The following is a 15,744-nucleotide window of genomic DNA, read 5'->3' as shown; positions in this document are numbered from 1 at the left end:
ACAGCTGTAGTTCATCTAATTGTAGCCTTTCAATACCACACGTCTGTGCAGTCACATTACAGATTAATTACTAAAAGGAGTGTCAGGATAAGAAATACAAAATCTCTAGGAGAAATTACTAGTTTATTTAGCATGCTGTCATTATTTCCTATAATATACTTGCCTCCATCCCATAGCTGAATAGAAAAACTCTGATTCTGCTTCCAATTTTCCCTCTTATCAAAGTTTCATTTCATCTCTCTATTAGATGGAGATAGTCCCCATAGTGCTTTACACCCACCTCATTGACATTCATGGTTCTCTCATATTCAGAGGGCATGGGTGACATCTGAAGCACTTTGGTATGACCCCACCCCCCTATGGTGAGTGTTGGTATTGCATAACATGGCGAGGAGAAATAAAAATAGGTATTGTCTGCATATCTACACACACATTTATATCTACAATCTCTTTGTTTGAATTTAAATCATTATAGTGTGCAGTTCTCTATAACTACATTGTATGGTAAGGCTGTATAATGTAGAAATCACATAATATAAGGCTCTTAGAACAATTGTCACTGAGTCTAAGAAAGGGTTCTTGAAAGATGACATGTAGATGGAACTCAGCTCATCCTATTTTTTTTAATAAAGTTAAAGATATAATCATACTCTCAGCGTTAGAGAGGGGTTATAATAAACCTCCAAATCTGAGGTGTATGAATTATGTATACGGCGATGATTTGATGGCTGGAAAATAGAAAAGAGGGTGCGAGCGGCTGATTGAGGTGCTCCACGTGGTGCTGCCATGCCTACTGCTACAGACATCCGAGGTCAGGGCCCCGTGCTAATTGGTGTCGGGCTGAACGCTTGTGAGCTAAATGAGAAAATTACACGTTCTGGGAGGAATCAGCTGCAGTTGTCGAGGTGCCTTTTTACAGCAAGGCTGCAGTCGTATCTGTGTGGCGGAGACAGACGTCTGGCTCTGTGTTTGTTGGGGGGGGGGGGAGGAGGAGGAGGAGAGTTAGAAGTAAACTTTAGTGTTTAAAGGTGTGGGAGCTTCAGGTCGCACACAGAAACACCCACTAGATATACACACCCGGCCTGAGCATTTGTGGCTAGAGGAAAGCTTTCATTTCACACAGTGTACATGATTATGTATCCAGTGAAAATCTTTACTGTTCCTTAAAATTGTCCTTTTCTGTAAGGCACCCTGCTTATTAAATTACTTTAAAAAGGGCGGTTCATATATATCACAAACAATACAATAAAATGTCAACCTGCCATTTAAAGCAGTATTAAGATTTATTTTATGTTTTATATGTTTTATTTAAGTTCTCTGAGCCCACCAATACAACAGAGGTAAAAAAAAATAATAATGATAATAATGCTGCTGTGATGCTCAAAATTTAATCTGAGTTGCCAAGAGGGGATCTCAAACTTTGACATGTCATGGCCCCTGTAACAGTTTAAAGCCTTTAAAGCTTTGCAATGATTTTAAAATCCCTTAAAATGACATTACGATGGCAATGTCAAAAATTAAACCTATGACTTCAAAACATTTTTACATTTAGTTATTCAAACTATATCATCTTGTGAATCATTCTTTTTTGCACATAGGAAACATTGGCGTGGAAAAACAACACAGATTTTGATATGTAGTGATTATTAACATCTAAGGATATATTTTCAAATGGAAGCAGTTTATTCTTTTTTTGTTTCCTACAACTATTCAAAAACCCTTAGCGCTCCCTGGCAACCCCACTGAGGGTCAGGAACCCCACTTTGAAAAACACTGGCCAAAATGTATAAAACAAACTACTTTTTATTCAAATATATTTGTTATTATCAAGCAGTGGGTGAAATGAGTATAGCAGTTTAAGAAATGAACCGTTCTTAATGTTAAAGATCTGAGTGCATCGGTCGGTGGACTCCTGGATCGGTAAAAATGTAACACGAAGTTAGTCGATGGTCTGATTTTAAAGTTATAAACCAGTTTCCTGCGGCGCCGCTGCTTAGCTTGTTTTTCTCATAGCTTGTTTCTGCATTCTGTGCTCAGCATCGTCAGTCCCACAAGTCTTCTTCATTGACCTTTAACCTTTTCACAAGAATCATTTTCACAAGAATAACCTTAGAGTAACATTTGCTAGTTAGCTAGGTTTGTGAGATGTAGAAAACAACGCAAACAAAATCACCCGAAGCAAGTTACAGTTGTCATGTGGACTTAATATAAAGGAGGGAAAACTCGAGATCCATATCAGATAATCTTGTAAAGGAGAGATGCAAGTCCATGGTCAATAAGCAGCTGAACTGTTAACAAATTCTTGATGCCAACTTAGATAAAGAATATTTCTTGGTTGTGTTGTAACTTTTTTCAAACTACTTCACTCCTCTGCTATGATTTCTCTATAAACATTGATCTAAACCAAATATACTTACAAACTAAAACAACTAGGGTATTGGAACTTTAGAAACTGTTGTTCTGTTACTTCCAGGGAACTTTGGTGATGAGTAAGTTATTTATGTTCATGTTTTTCTCCCTCAGTTGTTTCTGGTTCAGATGGATTGACCCATTCTGCTAGAGGTGAAAAGAAAAACCGCCAAATTGAGACGCTAACATCGCAGAAACAAGACTGCCAAAATGAGAATTAAAACACCTAGTTATTTTTTTTTTTGTGTGTCTTCTCTCACTTGTAGACTAGACTTCTTCCTAGACTTGTTCAATTCATGCAGCAAAATTCACGAAACACAATCAGCATGTTCCACTCAACATGAATTACATGAAAAACCATTTCTTTGTTTTTAAATCAGCTTATTGAATCCCTTGATGAGCGATACTGTTTAAGGACATTTCCTTCTACTTAAATTATCTTTTATTCACAAAATGTTTTTCTTCACTTGCCTTTGTGTGCAGCTAGAGCTGAGTCCATGTGCCATTCAAATCCCGAGCAAATTATTCACTTCTAAACACAGCATTCCTCCACTCCTCCGACACACCCAACAAACAGACAAACAACAATGCAGACTAAATGACTAAAGTGTTTCCTTTTGTTCTGTCCCTTATTTCTCTTCTCTGCTTGCTCTTTCTCTTTTTCAGACAGACTCCTTTGGTGGTGAGCCTGCGTAATCTTGAGTAAACGTCATTAACTGTTTGCTCATATCGCCCACAGAAAGTATGCTCAGCCTGCTTTGTCTCACTATCAGTTGTTTTGTGCTGTAATGGCGTGGTCAGCCAGCGTTTGTGGCTTTGAAGTTCCGTCTCTAACCTCTGTGGTCGCTGAGAGCTGACCATCAAGTTGTAATTTGAGGAGATCACATGTAAAAAAAAAACTTAAAAAAAAAAAACTAGGAAGCCCTGTGTACATACTTTGAAATGCTGGTTTCAATATTACACCTTGCAGAAGCAAAGTATGTATCCCTTTCCAGTCAGGCACACTTTATAAAGCTTTATTATATCTTATTGTTTAATAAATGTTCAGTCATATCAAACTTCATAGATAAATAAACGATTCATTGGTAGGAAGATAAGATAAACCTTCATTCATCCCACAATGGAGAAATTTATAAAACATAAAGGTAAGAGGAAAGCTTTGTGGTTGTTATAAAATACCTTTGATTTGTTTGTATTGTTCTCTAAAATGACTTTCTTTTTTTTTATATTAAAGAGACCCCTCTACAATGAACCCTTTTACGACTTTAAATAGACTAGTCTTGTTGCTTTAAAGCCAGTAAAAACTCAAATCAACAACATGGCAATATAGGATATATAATAGTTAGCATTCAAAGATAATTTGAAATGTTTTGATGTCAGGGGAGGATCAGGTGGCCTGGGCCAACCTGGAAATCTGATGGCCACCCCAAAAGTCACCCCCAAACAACCTGAACTGTGATTGGCTATTGCTTTGACAGAGGTGGTACTTTGAACACACATCTTCATTTTGAGTCCTAACTCTCAACAGGGAGAATGGCGTCTCTCCCATGCACACAGTGCAGCCCGATTGCCTGTTTACTGCAGTATGTCACTTTGGCAGTGGGCCGAGGTCATCTAGCCCATCTTTGGTTTGATACAATGGCTGAGGCTAAGAGGAACAGGATGGTGATGGATGAAGCTAAGAAGAGAAATGATAGACTGACCATGCAAGAAGCAGAGTGTATATCCATGGAGATATGATTTCTAACAGATCGTGGCGTATCCTTAGTCTGTATCATTATCTGAATCATCATTGTCTCATTTTTAGCAGCTTTACCCGGTGCAGAAATTAATATAACAGAAGTTTTGTCTCGGGTTTGCATACAAATTAATAAATAAATCCGTCATGCGCCAAACGCTGTTTATTTCCTTTACCTTATTTTAAGTTGGCTTTATAAGTTTGGAACCTTACAAACCTATCTCAACTAGCACAATAAATTACCCTCTCCAATGCAGCCATGGAGCCACGGCCCAAAGATATCATGGCACCAGTTGAACACATGCTCCACATACAGTTTGCAAACAACGAGCTGAAGACGCTTGCAGAGTCATACTTGCACACGATCCGGTAATATTAATGTACCGTGTCAGTCAACATGGCTGGTTGCCTTCACATGACATCTTTGTCGGCTTCACACAATCTGCTTGTAAACAAATGCACTTTGTCTATGAGGAGGGGGAGGCGTAGCAGCACAATGTGTTTTACAATAGTGCATTGTGACTCAGAGACCTTCAGTGGGCACAAAACGCACCAAACCTAATGCCTACATATTGTTGCTGTGTGGATGAGAGAATAGGGGATGGTCTCCACCAGTTGGTTGCCGATTGAGAGTTGAAGCCATCGAAAAGTGCAAAAAGGACTAGCACCCTTAAGATGTTATTTTTGTGTGCATAATGATCTATAAAGTGTTCATAACATATTAGTTAACTATAAAATGCTCCATTAGTTAGAGCTTTTAAAGCTTTCTCTTTAAGAAAAGGTTTGCTATTTAAAATGGTATGGCTCAGTGATACCAAGACGTTTTTAGGGACCTGGGCCCATTATTGTGTAGATTTTGGCCCTGGCACGCCCTGGGTGAGTAATGGCAGCGGTGCATTAGGAGAGAGAGAGAGGGAGAGAGATGTGTGACAGCCTGAGTTGTGAGTCAACATCAGAGGCCTCGGGCTGACCCCACAGGGGATTACACACTCTGATTTAAGAGCATCTCTCCAGCTCCTCGTCTCCTCTCTGTAACACAGCACCCACCTGATGCAGCATAATGTCCAGGAATACACACACGCACAAGCTCACGTGCACGCTCACACGCAAACTCTCAGGATCACTCTCGTTATGCCCTCATTCTTAGCTGCCCTCCATCTTGTGCTACAGGGTCGGGGCAGAGCGGGATCCTATCAGGGTTTGTATCCAGAGAGGGAGAGAGAGATGTGAGCCCCTGCAGTGGTAAGTAAATACAGCCTAATGGCCTCTGATTAATTCTACATGGCTCTCATCGGGGCCAGTAAAAAGAGATGTAATGACCTGCATCTCTTTCCTTCTCCCTCACTCTACCCCCTCTCCTCTCTCTCTTTCTCAATTTCTCCCTCATTTGCTCGGCTTTTGATTATGAATTAAAAGGGATTGCAAATGGTACGCTGTTGGTTGGCCCCCTGATTGCCATATTTGATTAAGAAATGTCAGTGTGCATGTTTCCCATGGCTGTCTTTTTTTAGCCTCTCTGCTCGTTCCAACGTTCACACATGCACGAGGAAACACAATGGCTCCGAGGCTCTCAGACAAGGCTGCCACGAACAGCAAAACTTGCGCTAATCAAACGCATTCTTCCGTCTTCCCTTTCACTCGTTTTTTTGCCTTTTCAACACTCGCTGGGTTTTTGTATCGGCCGTGAGACACAGCAACAAGGGAGAAATCACAGGAAATTAAAGAGCATTGAGAAAAGACAGGTAGAGCAGAGAATACAGACAGGAACAAGTGATGGAGGAAACCAATCAGAGCAGACAGGGGCCAGTTTCCTTTTGTCTGGACGTAAACTTCTCAAAACAAAACTCTCTGGAAGTTGTTTAGTTTGATTTTAATTTGTATTTCTGTCCTTAAGGTTACATTCATATGTATACTTGTGCATCTGGTTTGAAGGAATGTATTATGTGTGAGCACAGAGGCTGCAATTGACCTCTTCATATCTGAGTGGAAACCAAAGGCTCACTGCAGCGTATTCTTTCATCGCATTGTCGTTGTCTCAGTTATACATGAACAGCTCCGTGTTCAGTTCCTTTCTTTATAACTCAAGATTTGGAATGAGAAACACATTTGAATCAGTCAAAACCATGTGGGGCCTAGTCACTACTTTGACGGTCCGGATGAGTCTTCCTTGTCAAACACACAGAGGGTTTTCATCCCAATTTTATGTATTTGAAATTTGAGTCCAATAACTAACTTGTTTTATATTATTTTGAACTTCTTCTGCGGTACAAGGCATATGTTAGTGTTGAGATTTCATTTGTTCTTTAGAAAATAGTATTAGATTTATGTTGTAGCATCATGGTTCCAAAGAGTTTAATTTCTGTAGATATTAAAAACTTAAATTGCCCCCCAGCTTGAGTCATAATCCAGCAGGTGGAATGACCATATTCCTGTTACCTTATATTTGTTCTCTAAGTTTTCACACCTTTATTGCACTGTCTTTAGATGTTGGTTAACATGTTCACTGTTCTCTCAGTGTAGACTGTAGCTTGACTCTGCCCACTGTTGGTGGTTTTGAGTTTTTGAATTCCTAGTAAAGTCACAAACACTGGAGTTTAAGTCATAGGAGAAGCAGACTTTATATGTGAAGTCATCAGGTAATAACCCATGTCTGACTCAAGTCCATGATATGTAAGTAGATAATCTATGGTGCTTTCACACATACCAAAAACTCCTGAAAAAGTCCTCACATATTCAGGGTGAGCTGCATGTTGGAATACTAACAGCCACATTTTTCACTCCTGCTTGACCCAGAATGATTCCTGCTAGCCCCAGAGGACATTTTTTGTGTGAAGTCAGGTTAAATAACTGTGCATATTGTGCTTTGCCTCAGTGCATTGCCTGTCAGCACCTGTGTCCGATCTGACTTAAAGCGGTTTGTTTGCACTTTTGACATTTTCTCCTTTCTAGATCCTTGCTTGTGTCGTACTTACTCTCTGATGTACGTCCCTTGGATAAAAGTGTCTGCTAAGTGAATTGTAGAATTGTGAACTGAGAGAACGCATCAGGAAATATTCAGGAAAATTCTCCATGAACGTGAGGGATCGTGGCTATATATATGACAAAAGACTGCTTAGTGCACGACTGGTGCCGCATGCACGTAATGAAACTGCGTCATTATACAGTATTTTCTGTTCTGCAGTATGTTCTTCTCTTTTCTTATGCAGATATTGTGAATATTTCATACTGATACAAAAGCACAAAACTGTTGTAGGGTTGAACTCATCCATTCATGGCTTGCCTCCTGAGACTCCCCCTCCTATCCAAAAGGGAAAGTGTACCGCTGTGAGGTGCATGTGTGAAAAAAAACAACAGCAAAGATTTCAGGTTCAGACTAGCTAAAATTTTCTAGAACAATTTTTAGGAGTGAAAACATGAAAAAGGCTTCATATAGATAGATTGTCATTGTAATGCAGCAGCAAGCACAGCAATACAAATTGGATCCTTACCAGTGCAGATGACTTAAAAAGAGATATGGATAAATACATTTAGAAAAAAGTTATACTTAAACCACAAAATAAAAACACAATATTGCACTAACAGGTTGTATACTGCACACACACCAATACCTTTAGCTCATCTGGCTGCCCTTAAATGACCCAAAGATTTAGCTTTTTGCTGTACTATGTGTAGCGGCTAATACCTACTCTCATCTCTCGTCACGGTTCAGGCGCTTTCAGATTTTACTGCTTCTCTCCTGTGACCTCTTCAGCTCTACTGCTGTTGTCAGTCATTAGTTTGTGTTCGGCAGCACATATCTCACGCTCTAAAACCTCGATCACAGCCTCTCTCAGTACAGGCCACAAAGCTTGTCCGTTATGTGTGGCAGCTTGCGTGCATATACATTTGAGTGGCATGTGTATGCATACAAATGTATGGCATGTCCATGACTCGATGCTTGTGTGTGGGAGAGTGTGTGCCTTTGTGTGATAATGGTCCGTGTCCATCAGCACACAGAGCACGAGCCCTCTGTATCAGGGAGAGGACACACTTAATGCCTGTCACAGGGTCAGATCAAGTGTGTACAAAGGAGAATTGAATCCTTTGAAAAACAGAATCCAACCAAGGACAGTTTTCCCATTTGGCAAGGAGTAAGAAAGAGAGGTGTATAGAGAGAGGGGGGGGGGAGAAAATGGGAGAGAGAAATGGTGTAGGTGCCTGCAGGAGAGAAATGTGTTGATCTTTTGAGATGAAAAGCCCTACTTTCACAGGCTACAAAATGGAAAGGTGGTCTTCAGGGCCAAGGCCATGAGGAGAGGAGTTTCTTTACCCTCCAGGTCCTTTTGTTATCCTCTCATCAGTCCATCTCAGAGGAAGGTGGAGGTACGAAGCCCGGGGCGTGGGAGGAGATGGCTGTGACGACTCTCTGCCCCACCAGCAAGAAATGGGCTCCCTGCACGAGCTGGAGCAACATAAGAGAAGAGGAAGAGGTGAGATTGAAGTCTGAAAGTGTTAATGAGGGGACGACACAAGGAGAAAAGGTTCCACTGGGCTCTTTTTTAGAAGGTGGCCCCTCTCGCATTATATTCTTGACTCCCCTCCAGGAGGGCCTAATGACGCTCTCCAAGGAGGCCGTGAAGGGGGGGGGGGGAGGGGGGTTGGGCTGACATACCAGGAAGATGTGCCATGAACGCAACAGAGGAGGTAGCCTAGAAAAAGGCAGAGAGAGAGAGAGAGAGAGAGAGAGAGAGAGAGAGAGAGAATAGTGTCCCCTCTAGAGGTAAGAGCGAGAAGGAGGCTCTTTTTCTCAAGACTCTTCATGCGCCCATCTTCCTCTCACTTCAATCTCTCTCTTCTTCTTCTTCTACAGCTCACCTCTCCTACCTCAACTCCCCTCCGCATCCTTTTTTTACCCTCTGGAGCAGGTTTGTAATTGTCACACACACACACACACACACACACACACACACACACAGCAGCACTATTTTCCATTAACTTAAGTGTGTGCAAGGAGCTAATAGCTGACAGAGCTAAATGTGGGTTTAGTTGTGATTTTAAGCTCCACCACAGGCAGGAAGAGGCCCTCAGGTTGCAGTGGGGAGTGTAGGCATAATAAATTCCCAGAATTTCCCAAGCTTCCAGATTTTTTCACTCCAAAACAACTTTTGTTCTTTTTTTAATTGAATGTAGACCACATGATGGTTGGGTCATGAACACGATTAGTCAAATTACAAATTAAACACAGGCATCGTGTACACAGAGGCATTCAGACGTACAGTAAAGGATATATAAGGGTCTGTATGTTTAAAGCAATCCAAGTTTTCCCAGTATTTTTTCCTGTTGTCTTCTTAGCCTTAATAGTAAAAGTAATTGTCTCCATTCAGCATAAATAGTTTAATGTTATGATGTTAAAAGGGAATAATATGTTGGCGGTATTCCTCTGGAACCAGCATTATGTCATTGTTTTTACTGACACCCAAAGGTACAAAAGGTGAAAGAGAATGTCAGGTATACAGAGTTTCCAAATCTAGTTAGCCCACTCTTTTCCAGAGAGGTTTTACATATGGACAAGATAAAGTGTGTACCATAGACTGATGAAATCACTCCTCACTCCCTCCAGCAGAATTACTGTGAGCCAATGTATTTGGACTTTTATTTTGGTTTAGGGTAAGAGAGATGGGACAGTGGCTGGAGTGGTGAATGACATGCAGCAAAGGAGCCACAGGTCGCAAGCTTTTGAGAAGTGTAGCCTGTGTACATGGGAATCATCTTGGGATGTAGCAGGTTTGCTATATTGAAGCATCTGTTAATATGTTAGTTTATTTTATAATTGATTGTATTTTCATTTCTTAAGGTGAAGCCTCTATTGCACTGTTTGTGAATAATCCCTCTATTGTTCTTTTTTTCTTGATTAAAAGGTCCAATAATATCTGGGTATCTCTTGGTGGTTTAGTTCATGTGAAGAGTTTTTAGCTGATTATGAAACAGATTGGAATCAATACGGATGCCTTTATATACTGAAGCAAACAAGCCAATCACCAAAGGGATTATTTCTTGTTATTGTTAATGCCAGACACATCTGCAACAAGGTCACTGTCGGACGAAGCAATGCAGCACATAAACCAGAGGGGAAGATTCACAGCAAGGTATACGTTTTACTGTTGAAAGGAGGCAGGATGACATCAATTCTTCTGAGAGCACTCATGTGTGCAGGACAGAATCAGCAAAAAGATGTGGTACTGCTTGGCCGCAGAGGTCGCTAAAATCGACACAAAATAAAAGTTTGTCACCCTAACTTTAAGTAATAAGCATTGAAAGGTAAAATCCCTCTTTGCCCAGCTCTTCAAAACAAATTTATAACCCACACCCATTTACCCCCAACCCTTCTACTCCCCGAGAATGCCAGAGTATCCATAAACGGAATCAGAGAGTACAGTAAGGATTCTAATCAGGCAATCAGGGCTGTTTTCAGAGGTGTAACAGCGCCGCAGCAGTGCTGGTCTCATCTTTGTCTGCGCTTTAATTACTTGCTTTTGCATTTTGATAGAGGGGGGTGACGGGGATGATTGTGCCTTATCACCTATCTCCAAGGATAAAAGACTACCCAATTACTTTGTTTGGATGCTAATGATTGCATTTCATTAGTAGCCGCTCTTAGCCCTCCTCACCCGATAAATGAATGAATATGCCGTAATTTCAATTATTGGAATTATGAAAATTGCTTTTAAAAAGACGGCACGGGTATCATCAGCTTTCCACTGTGACATAATGTCATTTTAATTTCTATAATGGTTTTAATTGTCAGTGGCCCCGCTGTGCATTAATCATTTAATTGTATTGTCTTTTTCTGCTGCAAACACCTACATCCCCCACCCGACACCCACTCGTTTTCCCACCCCAGCTTTGAAAATACAAATCACAATCAGCACTATCATCTCCAGAGTGATGAGAGAGGCTGAAAACAAGACTAAGTAAGAGACGTAATTTAAAGTTTCAAGATGGCGGGAGATAGTTTTTCTTTGTATGAGGGTTTTGCAGACTGAATTTACAGTGAATCGACGACTCGTCAAACATTGTTTCAGTGTTGATATATTGTCAAAATGTGATTAAGTTATTGAAGAATATTCAAATAAGAAACAGTTACTTAAACATCAGATGATTTAATCGGCTACACATTTCACAGCTGAAGAAATTAAACTTAAATACAGATAGAAGGTTATGCTAAGGAAATAAGCAGTTAAACACCGACATCATTCTCTCAAACAAATGATGTATTTTCTCTTTTTGTAAAATGTAAATGTGATCAACAGGCTGACTTAGGGATTCTTTGTTGCAATATTGACGGATTCCTTCTATACAGTACAGGAAGGTCAAAGGTCAAGGGGTCGAGATTCAAAGAAGAACTGTCTTTGTTGCCATAGTAACAACCTATAGTCAGTCAAAATAGGATATAGGATGTCTTCATTAAAAGCTTTTTGTTTTGTTACAGAATAAGATAAGTTAAGATACAATGCCAAACAATCTGATACAATATATATTATATTTTTATATTCTTAAGTCACTGAGGAGGGGTAGACCCCTACCCTTATATTATTTTCAGAGGCCCAACCTTAATCCACCGTAAGCAACACACTTGGCAACACTAAGCAAGAAACAGTGGAAAAAGCGAAACTGCCTTTAACGGGTAGAAACCCCGAGCAGAACCAGAATCACGCTGAACAGCCATCTGCAATATGAGACGCTTGATTATCTCCAAAGTAAATATGGTGCTGACCTGGAAGAAATCAGATGTCTACTAAAAAGATGTGAGAAGGGATTGCAAGTCATTGAGAGGAATATAAAGGAATAAAAATACATTTAAAAACTGTAAAAAGGGACACATGAATGAAACAAATGCAAAATGGAAAGCAGTGTTGAAAAAAAACTTGTGCTGTAAGACAAAAAGGAAAAACAGTGAAGCCGCACAAAATGATCATGTTTAAGCCCTAAAACTCAGTCATGCAGCCCTGCATAGAAACAAAGGTGTAAAGTCAAACACTTAACATGTCAATATATTCACTGGGTTATACATGTGGAGCTGCGAGCCGCTCGGCAGCAGAGAGGAAACCTGTGACTGACAGCCTTGAGAAGCCCTCCACCGTCTCCTCCACCGCTCCTCGAGAGGGATGGGGTCAAGTGTGCCCCCTCAAACAAACACACTCGGATGCCCATGCAGAACACCTTGCCAAGCCTTTTAGCCACAGCTATTTTTCTTAAACTCATGTCATCAGGAGCACCGGAGGTTTTTCTCTCAGGCTTGAACTTCTGAGGGTGAAGTGGGCCAACGACCGGGCAGGAAAATACATCAGTGTGAGGAGAATCAGGTGTGCTCCCCCCCCCCCCCCCCCATGAATACTTTTACTGCCTCAGCCTTCAAATGTTTTCTTCCTAGGTCATTTTCAGAAGAGGAGAAGATTCTGCAACTATACCACTGACATTTATACACCGCTAAATTAGTTTGAGTCCAATTAGATTAAAAAAAAAGGTCCTTTAGACCCTCTGAGATCAGCCCCTGCACTCCTGAAAATTATCCGACATTGTGCAGGAGGGGTGCATGTGTGAATAGCGCAACCTGTTCACCTCGACTTTAAGCAGACTTTTTTCCAGCTCCATGGTAGAAAAGTGTGCAGGAATTTGGGGCGATCAGATGTGTGAATGGGATTTAGTCCACATCACGTTGATGACATCACACCGAGTGGCGTTTCTTGGCTTTATAATCTTCACTGCTTTCTTCAGGTGTCTCTATATTGTCTTCCACTCTGGCGTTATATGGTGGCGAAATCTTCATACATGTTACTGTGATATTAACCCTGAAATAGCAACCATTAATGAAGACTCTTCTCCTGCATGTGCTACCCTTAATTTAAACAAACGTGTATTTTTGAAAGCAGTGAATAATTGATCAGAAGAAAATGGTGCTCTAAAATCAAGAAGATTTGACATGTTTACACGTCAAAGGAGAACAAAGCAACATGTTGATGGCAGCTTGATTTAAACTTCTTCCTCAAATCCACACCCTAGGCTTGTGTAACCCTGTATGTATGCAGAACCCTATGTACGAAGCCTGACATTCACCTCCTCAAACGTTTAACCATGCATCAGAACACGGTCAAATGCAAGCCCTTTGATTGGTCTGCTGGGAAGCATCGTCTTTCCTGTATTCAGGACATTTCTTGTATCGCAGCCGTTGTTCCCAAGTCTGCAGAAAGAACAACGGTACAAAATCAGTATCGTCGACTGTAGCTCAGTATTGATCAGCTTACTGTAAACTCCAGTGTAATATGTTTGGTTTCAGTTACCATGGTTTCCTGTAAACAAACAAGCAGAGAATGTGGTGAATAGCCTAGAAAATAGACTGCCAACTATGTTTGTCGGCAGAGTTTTGCTGATAGTGCTCACGACGATGTGGGCCACTACAGTGTAACCACGGCATAGATTTGACACATATAGTCAGGCTCAGAGGTACAGTGGGTTGTCCACCAAGCCAGAAGATCTGCTGTTTGAGCCCTTAAATACTCCATGACGTGTGAAGAAAAGCACTTTGTGTGGTTGGAAGGTTAGTGAACAGTTTTATTATGTACATCTGTAAAATATTGCACAATCTAATATATACCCATATATCAGCTCTGCAATACCTGCAGCTTTACAATGTTTCTAATATTCAGTTTTTGGAAAAGGTCATTTCAATTCAGTGTTTATTGTTGTGTTCATAGTTATAGGTGCTGAACTGCTTTTTATTAAGAAGATTTCTTTTGCTTACGTTACAACAGGGGTCTCCCTGAGCTTCTTTAAAAAAACATGAAAGTGCTTGAGAACTACTTGCATCACATAGCTTATGTTTAGTCACATTGTGTTAAAAAACAAATGAACTAGCTGAATTAAGATGCTTCTTGTAAACATTTCAAATGTCAATACCCACAGCTCACAAAGTGCAGAGACTCCCTGCGTCACCGTGTTAGAACCAAACTATACATCAGTTAAGTAGCAATACTTTTATGGATTTTTATGGACGGTTGTGCTTTTTGGTCACTGTAGCCAAGGCCCCCTTCACTGTCCATCATAAATCTGGGTAAATGGCATCGCTGATAGCACTGATGCTGCTACATTGCTGTGATTTGGTTGGTTTTAGGCGTTGACAAACATGACAGGAGTATTATCTTTTTGATTGTAAGCTGACATGCCTATCTAATGACTTTGTATTAGAGGGAGGGGGGGGGGGGCATCTGTGTATTTGATTTAATCAAGTTGGGAAGATACTTTTAAGGTGCATTTATTGCTGTCAGATTTTTGGACACAGTCAGTTCACCTCTTGGGGAGCTACTAAAAACCTTGGGGATCGACGGGTTAGAGACCCCTGCATTAGAAAGACCGGATATTTAAATGACCTCTTGTGAATTCATTTTCGCCTTTCTTTTAGAAGAGAGGACCCAAGTAGACAGAGTTTTCCTTTCGCAGGTTGCCCTCCAACAGTACAGAAAAAGCTAAAGCTTTAGTTTGACATCAGTGCTAAAACATATATCATCTTTAAAACCCTTTGAGTGTGTGAACCAAAACCAAGCGACAACCTTGAAAAGCTGAAGCCGATGCGGGAGTGCAAAATCCTGCAGTTCCTTGAGTGTCCGCTTGAGGCCGGCTCCAGGAACACCTGAAGTCACATACACATGACTGGCAAAAAAAGCCTTTTTTACAGCATAAATAAACATGTTTACAGCCCGGTACAAAAAATGAAATAGGTCTTATTAATTATTGTGATCACTGGCACACACTGTACGGGGGTTGAATTGTTTTTAAATGGCTCAGTCAAGATTTTGAAAACGATACGTGTTATCCATAGTTAGGTGCGTAGCTGACCTGATTGACAGGTGGGCGCGATGTAACGGTTGGTCAAGAGGCTCAAAACCTGCCTCAGCTTCGCTCTAAGCCTGTCGTTAGGTTGACTGAAAGTTAGGCTGAGACTGCATTTCCAACATGGCGGCAGCTGCTGATGAGCCTCCGGAGCCCCCTGCCGTAACAGATGGCTGACGTCACTCAGGCTTCGTCCATTAATATTTACAGTCTATGACCAAAACTTATCATTATTAAAGGAGTTGATGACAGAACATTTCTCAGGTGAAGTTTGTAAAGTGGACTCTGACTTTATGTCAAAAATGAAAAATAAGCAAATAACATGTTTGCTTTAATGCAGAAACATGTAGACATTCAGTATTTGTGGTCAAATCCTTTTAATATCTCCTTTCCTATTCTTTTCTCTCTTTCCGCCAAAGATTCATGAGCTGCCATGCAAACTGAAATAGTGCAGTCTTTCATAAATTGTAATCTATAATCTAGCTATTATCTCTCACATTTCATTCATATTGTGAATGTATCATCTCCATTGAGAAATATACAACTTCCTATTTTAAGAGAGTAAAACTGAAGTTCAAGGTGAAACTCAGATTCTTCAAGTAAAGAGTGTCTTCAAGGTTCGTTCTTTTCTTGAAATATTTTCACAAATAGCGTTTATCCCACATCAGAGTGTCTGAGTTTTTTTCTCTTTTGTTTCTTTGTGACAGCAGACGTAACAGTTGTTGAAGAATCAT

General features: G+C 40.6%; 1 protein-coding gene across 1 annotated transcript in view; it reads right to left on the bottom strand.

Annotated features, from left to right (window-relative positions):
* The window catches only part of crip2 (cysteine-rich protein 2), a 517,344-nt gene extending 508,363 nt beyond the window's left edge, over positions 1-8,981 (bottom strand). Inside the window, exon 1 of the mRNA XM_061062325.1 lies at positions 8,975-8,981. The gene's annotated coding sequence lies outside the window, so the exon portion shown is untranslated. The remainder of the gene's footprint in view (positions 1-8,974) is intronic.
* Between the last annotated feature and the right edge of the window lie 6,763 nt (positions 8,982-15,744).

The sequence above is a fragment of the Labrus mixtus genome, chromosome 18, assembly GCF_963584025.1.
Source record: "Labrus mixtus chromosome 18, fLabMix1.1, whole genome shotgun sequence".
In the NCBI taxonomy this organism is placed as follows: Eukaryota; Metazoa; Chordata; class Actinopteri; order Labriformes; family Labridae; genus Labrus; species Labrus mixtus.
Note: the sequence above shows the minus strand (reverse complement) of the source record. Positions and strands in the feature narration are given on the sequence as shown.